The following is a 10148-nucleotide window of genomic DNA, read 5'->3' on the forward strand; positions in this document are numbered from 1 at the left end:
TAGTTCAGCCACTATGAACAAGAAGACAACTGCACGTATGAGATGAGAAGGTAGCTTAGCAGAGTTTTGTATGTAGCAAGTAAATTTTTTCTATTTACTTCATTAACATGAAGTAGCTGTGGAACGATTCCCAAAAAATAACTATCCAATATCTGAGTAGGTCATAATATAAATCATCGCAACAAGAGAAGACAATTATATACTGTTTATAGAATCAGTTAATTGAATGAAGGGTTTGCCTTTGCACGCTTAGTTTTCTTTAATTGAAAGCTTTGGATAGGAAATAAGACTATCTGCTGTCAAATAATTGATGTCATATGCTAAGAGCTTCTATTTGGTGGAATATTGAATAAATATATCGCAGTTCCAGTTTGAAGATCTCGTTTAGCAAAATCACCATCAAATGGAGATAAGATGCTAGCATTTTAGGTAGGCTACCGTAGAAAAAAGGAAAACTGATTGGTGATTAATTATACCCCTTTTCTAATGTGGAATATGTTTTCAGTGGTGGATCATTGATTTGTATAAGACTGTGTGATATCAAGTTCAGTTTTTGATGACAGGTTTTGGTGTTTTTAGCAGGATGTTCAGAAATTGCTTCTACCCATCACACTATTCTTCAGTGTCAAACACTGGCACTGGGAAAATCTATTGAGGATAATGGACATATAATCTCCTTTTGATTGATTGAAGGATGTAGACGAGTTCAACAAAATTTAAGAAATTAAAAGATCTTGGTATCCTCTGGGTAGATAGAATGCCTATCTTAAGGGCATTAGAAGTTTCTGGCAGCTCTAACAGTGAAGGCCTTCTTTATGTTGAGCGAAGCAACACAGGTGGAACATCTGCATCGGCTAACTCAGGAAACTTGACAAGATTATACTGCAAACCGGAACTTAGTAGCACCGCTTCACATCCATGTGGTCTAATTGATTCACCACCATCAGAAATTCATTTCCAAACAAAAGATGTGCACTACAAAAGGTCACTATCCGAGACAGAAAGGCAGGCTAGAAATAGGGCGGTGAGACAAAAGAATCATAACTTGCCACTGTTACCTTTGCCCTCTCTGGATTCTGTTTTGCTATCTGAATTTTCAGATTCTCTGCCTCAGTGTGTCTGGTCATTGACCTCCCATAAGAGACAGCTAAGCATTAGTCCTTCTCATAGCCAGAGCTCTCTTCATAGCCCAGCATCATTATCACCCTTGAGTATTTCAGATTCCAATGGTGATGATTTTCTTAGCTTGCCAATTCTACAAGGTGCTCCTATCAAGAGTTCTATGTCTCATGAGAATTTTGCACAAATGCACTCCTTTTTACCAAGCATGAAATCCTCTGATGTCCAGAGTCTCCCTTTGGGTGGTAGTGCTAATGCTAATTTGGTTGAAGACCAAGAAGGCATCCGGCACAGGCTGCAAGAATTGGAGAGAGAGCTGCTAAGCGACAATGACGACTCAGCTATTGCAAATGCCATTAGCCCTGAACAAAGTAGTCACCTGGATCAGGAGTGGGTTGTTGGCACCATGCAGACCCTTCTATCAGACAATGCCATTCTGTCAACTCCAACCGTCTCAGGTGAATCCCATTGTCATCCTTACATCAAGAAGGAAAGTCCAACAAGCCAAACTTGTAGACCTCATCAAGAAAATCAAAAGCAGCCATTTATGTTGCAAATAGAGCCCAAGACATCACCGGTTCAGGCACAAATTGGTCAAAGTAGTTATCCTTTGAAGCTTTTGGTGGAGTGTGCAACTGCCATCTTTGAGACAAATGCTGACCGAGAATCGACCTTGATAAGAAAGTTAAGGAGAATCAGCTCCGTTGATGGCGATCCCATGAAACGGCTTACTGCTTATATGGTTGAAAGCCTTGCTGCACGGCCTGGTCCATCAGCACAAGGCTCATATAATTCCTTGAAATTAAAAGAAATATCCAGCATGGAACATTTGTCTGCAGCTCAGTTACTATTTGAAGTATGTCCATACATTAAGTGTGGATTAATGGCAGCAAACAGTACCATCCTTGAAGCTTTTGAGACTAAGGAGAAGGTACACATTATAGATTTTGAGATTAAGCAGGGAAGCCAATACATCAGCCTTATCCATGATCTTGCAGGAAGAAGTGGTGGACCTCCCAAGGTTCGCATGACTGTAGTGGATGACCCCGAGTCGACCTCCCATGCTGTTGGAAGCTTGCATTTGGTAGGGGAAGGACTTGAAAAACTTGCAAATGCTGTAGGTGTTAATTTACAGTTCCGCATCATTTCGGAAAAGACAGCAGATGTGCAACCACTGATGCTGGGATGTCTACCAGATGAGGCAGTAGCAGTAAATTTTGCATTCCACTTGCATCACATACCTGATGAAAGTGTCTCTACAAAGAATCCCCGTGATCAACTTTTGAGAATGGCAAAAAGCCTGAATCCTGAAGTTGTAACTATTGTGGAAAATGAAATTAATACTAATACTTCTCCTTTCATGCCACGTTTCGTGGAGGCACTGAACTACTATTCAGCAGTGTTTGAATCCCTGGATATTCACCTTGCAAGGGAAAGCAAAGACAGGATCAACATTGAGAAGCATTGCTTTGCACGCAATATAGTAAATATTATTGCATGTGAGGGGGCAGAAAGAACTGAGAGGTATGAAGTAGCAGGAAAATGGAAGGCAAGAATGATGATGGCTGGTTTTACTGTTTATCCTCTCACCTCTAATGTTGACAAACGTGTAAGGAAATTGTATGAATCTTGTGATGCCAGGTACAAGCTTAAAAGAGAAAATGGAGCTCTACACTTTGCATGGCAAGATAAGGTACTAACTGTAGCATCTGCTTGGCACTAATGTTGTCCAATAACAACACCCTGGACCAAAATGATTCATACTCAATTAGGTGGATTGCTTTGGGTGCATTGGCATGTCACCAGTTGCATATGTAAGAACATTAACTTAGCATTTTCCATTCTGCTGGTTGAAGGGATTGGTTGTGCTTAACCTCAAGAAGCATGAGACCAGAGGACATAAATTTGACAAGCTTTTATGATAATTGATAAATTAAGTTGTTGGCTGCTTATAAAGTCCACTTGAGATTGGTGCAGTTAATAGATTATGTTTTTGATTAAGATAGATTGGTTCAACATAAAGTGTTCATTTAAGAGAGTCGGGCTGCTCTGCCCCTTCTCGGTATTGTTATTTGGCTCATTCAATCGCATTTATGAACAAGACTGGCTGGATGGTGCCGACATTAACTTAGATATATAGATGTTCTACATCTGACATCTGACATGATTCCAGTTTTACATTTAATAATAATACCGTGAAATCCATCCTCAATTCCGGTGAAAAGGATTGCAAGAATGTTGTATTTAAATTAAATCTGCTAAATTAAGTGAATTACTAACAGTATAAGCATGTATGCAATCTGAAGTTCAATGTTCCTTGCTGAAGGACCTCCCCACAAATTTTAGATCCATGTCCTATTAAGCAATTGCCATATCATCATATGCTAGAAATGCCGAAAAATATCATAGAAACCCTAATTGAATAATGACAGTTTAAATCATTAACCATAACCAAAGATCAACAAATAGTTATTCTTTAAAGAATGTAAATGGAAAATAGATGGGAGTAAGAAGACGTTGATAACTAATCCAAGACAAGGAAGGAGAAATTGCAAGACGACATTAATAAAATCAGACTCCGCAAGCTTGACAAGCGTTCCTCTATACAAAATTGGGACCTTTGAAATAGGGTATACATATTCATCAAAGGAGAAGGATTATTAATTTTTTGTCAGATTTTATAGATCTGTGCACAGCATATGGAAGCATAGTCAAGACATGCAAATTGTCTGGGATAATGCCTGAAAGAGATGTCATATCATGGAACACCATATTGCAAGATGCGAAAATCATTGAAGCATGTACACAAGGTATGCCAACTGTATGATATCATCAAATTGAACTAAGGTAAAAGTTATGATGTCAGAATGATCTCATAAAATTAGAACTTTTTCAAATCTATTAAGTGTATTCTGCTATATGCTGGACAAAATAATTTTTTGTAAAGAATAAATTCAAAGAGATAGTTACATTATGATACAGAGAGGCAAACTTTAATGTTAGAAAATATAAATAAATCATTTTCCAATTTAAATTTAGAAACATGCTAATAGACAAGTATTTAAAATAATAGAAATAAATCTTTCATTTATACACATCTTTATATAATATGAGAACATATCAAATTTTATTTTTGAAACATTCAAATTTTTAAAAAATAGAGTATATCAAATTTAATTTAAAACATAGAATAAATTATATATCAAATTTAATTTAAAAACTTATTTATAAGAATCATAAAATTTGATTTTCAATAAGATGCATTATTTTTATTTTTAAGTTAATTTTTGAAAAAAAAGAAAAAAGAAACATATCTCAACAATTCAATAAAAACATTCTTTTAGAAAGAAATATTAAGATTTTTTAAATTATAATAAACAAATTTATTTTAAAATTAGAAAGTATATGAAGAAACTAAATAAAATAATAAATTACAATAATTTTACAACTTAATTTTTAAGAAAAATAGAGAAAAAAAGTGAAGAAATTGGTCAACAACTCTTTTATATGTTTTATAGAATATTTAATTTTTTTTCCCATATCAAAACTATTTTTATCTTAAGAATAACCTCATTTTTAGTGATCAATATATATTAAAATATTTGATGTAGGGTTAATTTTTTTGAATGTCTAGTAGTTTCTAACCTATGAACTAACACATGTTTTTATTTTATATATATATATATATATATATATATATAAAATTTTTAATAATCATGTATATCTTAAACTATAAGTCAACCCTAATACTAATACTAATATTAACATCACCTAATTAGTATAAGAAAAATTTAAATTGGATATCTTGATTGTAAATTTTAGATTTCAAGGAATTGGATATCTCTAGGTTTTATTTTATACAAAATTTTAATTAAAATTTTAGATATGCTAGTAATAATACTATGAAATCACTCTTCAATTCAGGTGAAAAGGATTGCAAGAATGTTGTATTTATATAAATTATGAATTTAAATTTGCTAAATTAAGTGAATTACTAACAATATAAGCATGTTTTGAAGCTCAATGTTCCTTGTTGAAGGACCTCCCCACAAATATAAGATCTATGTCCTATTAAGCTATTGCCACATCATCATATTGACAAAAATGTGGAAAAATATCATAGAAACCCTAGTTGAATAGTCGCATTTTAAATCATTAACCATAACCAAAGATCAACAAATAATTATTCTTTAAAGAATGTAAATCCATGACATTATCCAAAGATGTTGACCTATACATCATCCATCCATCAAAATGCATGAAATAATAATACATTCATTGATCTTTACTAATACATTATCCAAATTGTACATAATTAAATCCAAATAATCATCATCATATGATTGAATGCAAGTTTTAAACAAGTTACCCTCAAACATGTGTCCAATTGCAAGCCCTAGTCTCCACAACCATCGGACATCGTCCATCCACTATCTAATGCCAGCCATATAGTGTTTAGCTCCCCCAAGGTCCTTCCTAACAAGAAGAACTCCCTGACCATAGCACAGGAAGTCTACCAACTTAGAACAAAAGGATTTGATGGATCCTATGTAGTCGTGAGACATACTACTTTTCACATATATCTAAGTAGCCTAATCATGGAATGTGGTAGGGAAATAAAAATAACATAACATATATACACATATGCATTACAAAACAAAATAGCTTTGGCCAAAGCACTTTTAAGAGCCAGATTTAGCTGATAGAAGAAACAAAACCTATTGTATCTATTCTAATCAAAATTAGTGGATAAAAAGAAACAAAACAGACTATATCCATTTCCATCCCTTCCATTTAAGCCACATTGCACCCATCTCATGAATTAATCTAAAAGGCACTTAGAACAACAACCATGTATTAAAAGTTAATATCACTCATCTACATCCTCTAAGGGAGAAATACAATGGGTTGATAGGAAGTGCTTAAATAGCAAGTTCTCCTTTGCCAATCTCATCATGTGGTAAATAAACATAGATTGCTGGCAAACTATGAAATTTCAAAGGAACGCTAAAGCCTAGTTTTTATTTATGTATGTTTTTGCACACTAAACATTAATCAGTTAAGGAAAGAATGCGTAACAAATGTGTAAATTGTTGGGATATGAAGTCCAATGGTCACACTGTCTATTCATTTTCTCATGGCTCTTCGATTGAAGACTTATGCTAATGTATAAATATACGTATGCTGTTTTGTACTATATTGTATCAGATGTTTCCATAATAAAGATTTCCCTGTTCAAGTGTGGATGTAGACAAGTTTTGCTGAACCACGATAAATATTGTGTCTTGTGTATTCATCTTCTTTATTTATGTTTGATTCTATTTCTTTGCTTGTTTATATATTAACAATAATCACTATTCACTGATTAATATTTGTACATAATTTGGTTTCCATTGTATACCTATGATGTAGGAACAAAAGATCGTGGCTCTTCTAGTAATGTCACAAATCAACTTTCAGCTATCACAGTCATATATGTACAATTGTATAATATCATCAACATCTACATCTTTGTATCTACAGGCACTGTGTTGAAGTAACTGGGGTCTCAAATTCCTCTTAATTAGCAGTAAGAAAAACACTATGATTTCCAACTGTTTGGTTTGCTTTCTTCCGAGAATGTGAATGAGATTAAGAAGATGGAAAGCCCAATTTGATTGGCATGAATGTAGAGCTGTACAAGGGGAGACAACACCCATCAAAGATTACGAAATTTGATTAAGGTGGGAATGTTATTACGTATCGGTATGATTTTTAATACAAAGTTTCAAACAAGAGTGAAGACTAATATATATGTATATCTGTTTGAAACCAGACTGTCATACCACCATTTTGATTCGCATGCTGGTATAATAGTCAAGATCTCAAAGGTGAATTTATTCCGTCTTTAGTGCTCTCTGTTTAAAGGGGAAAATGACATGGAGTGCATATGCCGCTGGGTATTACTAAGATAGAGTTCACAAAGCCAACAAATTTTATAACTCTCTATTTAATTTCTTGATAACGCTATCCATAGGAATTGATATGTTGAGGAACGTTTTGGTAATACGACACAAGTCTTTTTCTCCACTCATAAATCAAGGTAGGGGTATTGTTTCCTACATTCTTGATGTATACTTGTTCTTTTGTTGGGTGCTAACAAGTTATATTGAACTCAATAGTTCATATTATCTACAACATAATTAGCTTTCATAGGCGCTAAGAAAACAATGCATATTACTAGAAATTTTCTATGCAGTACATGCAACCAATAACATTTAGGAATGTTCTAAGTAGAAATATGGATCAACCTCATCCGTTGATTCTTATTTAACCCTAGCCCACCTATGTTTACTTAAGGAGGAAAACTCTAGGGAGTTTGTAATATGTGAATGCATAGGAGACAAATGCTAAGTGCAGAAAGAGCATTCATGTTGGCTATAGAGGTTGTGATAATGATCTGAATTGCAAAACCGGTTAGAGAGAACAAAGGAAAGCAGAGAGAGGACAGAGGGGACATATATGATCAGAAGGATCGAGGATTTGACATCTAGCAACAAAGTGCTAACCGAAGGATTATGGTGTTGAATCATTTTAACAGGTGATGTAGAGTAAATCTCCTAACAAAGTAGTCTTAACGAACTTGTGTAAATGTCTTAACCGAGTGCTTTCTTTATTGTAAGTTTAAGTCCTCTAACAAAGCACACTTTTAGCAGGGTGAGAAATCCTTTAACAAGGTGAGACCTAGCATTCTTTGTAAGCCTTTAATAGGGTAGATCATAGTTTATGGTCAAACTTATTGTAACCTTAATTGGCTACACTTTACAACTACAATAGTGAAGATTTGTGAGTGTCATCTCCATCTTAGTTTTACCTTCTCATTAGAGGGTTTCTGTGTAACAAATTATCGTGTTATGTGTTATTTGTTTCATGCTATGGATGAACATGTGTAGTTAGCTATTACAACTTACATGCTAAATGATGCAATGGATGTGTGGTGAATTTTTTATGGTTAAAGTTTTGAAGTGTTGATTCACCCCCATCACCACCCCCTTTCATAGTTTACTTTCCCATTGTTATTTCCAAAAATTGGTAGCAGAGCCTTGTTCTTTGGAAATGAAAGCTTTATAACTTTGAGGAAAGATCTTGAAGATGGAAGTCTACAAGTTGGGAAAAGGTTATTGAGAACCAAAAGATTAAAGTACAACTTGCCATACACCAACTCAATGAAGAAAGAGATGAACTACATTGTTCATTGAAGAGAAGAAAGGAATTGGCTATTTAGCTAAATGACACTCATTACCAAGAGGAAGACACTATTGAATTGTTTGAGCATGGAAAATCAAGTGATTTTGATGCAACAATTGCAAATCTAATGGAAAAGAACAATGCTCTAACTGAATAGGTCAGAAATCTTAAGATAGAACAAGAAGTCCAATCAGTATTACTATGTGAGGTGACTGAATAGAGAAATAAAGTTGAGGAAGACAAAGTCATGATTGAAGATGACAAAAGAACATTGATCATCAGATTGAAAGAGAAGACATGAAACGTGCAAAAGATTGCCAACATGCAACTAGATACAATGAATCAATTGATGATTGCAAACCATGAATTGAATGGAAAGGATATTGAGATCACAACCCTGAAGTTACAAAATGATCAACTTAGGAATGAATTGAGAGTAGAAAAAGAATTTGCTGGAAGTTTCAACAAACCTAGTGAAACCATCAAATACTTTGAGAAACTGATGAGATCTCCAAGATCTAACAATGATACTGCTAGATTGGGGTACACTAGTACTAAGGAAGGAGAATCATCTAAAAGTGGTGAACAAAGAAACAACAAAGGTAAGAACTACAAACCCACTTGTCATAATTATGGAAAGTTAGGTCATACAACAAATGTTTGTAAGAGCAACAATGCAAATTAGAGCCCTAAGTAGAAATGTTATTGTTATAAGTGCAACAAGCAAGGAAATTAGGCAGACAAATGCAAGACCAACACCATGAGCACTCAGAGATTTGAAGGATATTGCCATAATTGTCAAAAGTATGGACATGAAGCATATGCATGTAGATCTAATGCCAAGTGGACATCAAACAAGCAGACAAAGGTGCAACAAAATGGAAAATCCTATGATTGGGAGTACAATACGAGGTACAATTGTCACTATTGTCAAGAGTATGGACATGTTCTCGAGAATTGCATTAGAACACATTTCAGAGGCAACTAAAATAGATAATTGAGTGAGACTACATGCTTTAGTTGTCTCAAGATTGGTCATGTTAGCAAAAATTATCCAACTAGGTCACCAACATTGAGTAATGGAAACAATAAAGGAAAAGAAAAGGTCAATGTTGAGAAGGTCAAAGTGCAAATGAACAAGACATGGAAGAAGAAGGAGGATTGCAACACATCAAGTTAAGATGAGGTCACTTCATCCAATGGATCAGGTGATCAAATCACCCCAACTAGGCAATCAAGAGGTATGCATGAGATTGATATTTCAAATGTTATATTATACATCAGTTCCAAGAATCTAAGATCTGAAAATATTATATGTGCATGAATTAAGATGCAATGTATTAGAACCTAGAAGAAATCTTTAGTTTTTTTGTTTTCCATGTTGTTGTCAAGCATGGAAAGTTTCATATTTATTACCGAGTGATGGAGTTGTGATTAGTATTAGCCAAGCTCTCTATGTTAGCCGAGCATACTATAAATCATGTATAAGCCGAGTGAGTGGGAAGTCCTATGGTAGCCAAGCTTACAATTGTGTAAGCACTGAGCATTTATTGTCAAATATGAAAGGTTATATAATCAATTTTTGATTCATTTGCATTCATTAGTGATTGAAGAGAGCACGAAGAGAATGAAGGCAAATTGAAAAAGGAGATTCTAGTGTTTACGAACTAGATTTGATTGCTATTTGATATAATTCATAAGATTGAAAGGTATTTAACTGTTGCCAAGTTATGCTGTTTGAGTTTTCGTAAACCCTAAGTAGTCAATATGGTAACCATCTCTTCTACGAATGTTAGAAAATA

The 10148-nt window shown here is 34.2% G+C and overlaps 1 pseudogene across 6 annotated transcripts in view; it reads left to right on the forward strand.

Moving 5' to 3' along the window:
• Positions 1-3075, forward strand: part of LOC149542846 (scarecrow-like protein 21 pseudogene) — a 4980-nt pseudogene extending 1905 nt beyond the window's left edge. For 3 of the 6 annotated variants that reach the window (XR_016355533.1, XR_016355535.1, XR_016355537.1), the window contains one exon: positions 583-3075. The product of XR_016355533.1 is annotated as a scarecrow-like protein 21 pseudogene, transcript variant X1 (transcript). Of the gene's footprint in view, positions 1-364; positions 430-579 lie in introns of all 6 variants that reach the window. The other 3 variants (XR_016355534.1, XR_016355538.1, XR_016355536.1) reach the window with 2 other exon arrangements.
• Positions 3076-10148: the final 7073 nt, after the last annotated feature.

Source organism: Cupressus sempervirens, chromosome 8 (genome assembly GCF_028749045.1).
Source record: "Cupressus sempervirens isolate cs-2001-9-10 chromosome 8, ASM2874904v1, whole genome shotgun sequence".
Classification (NCBI taxonomy): Eukaryota; Viridiplantae; Streptophyta; class Pinopsida; order Cupressales; family Cupressaceae; genus Cupressus; species Cupressus sempervirens.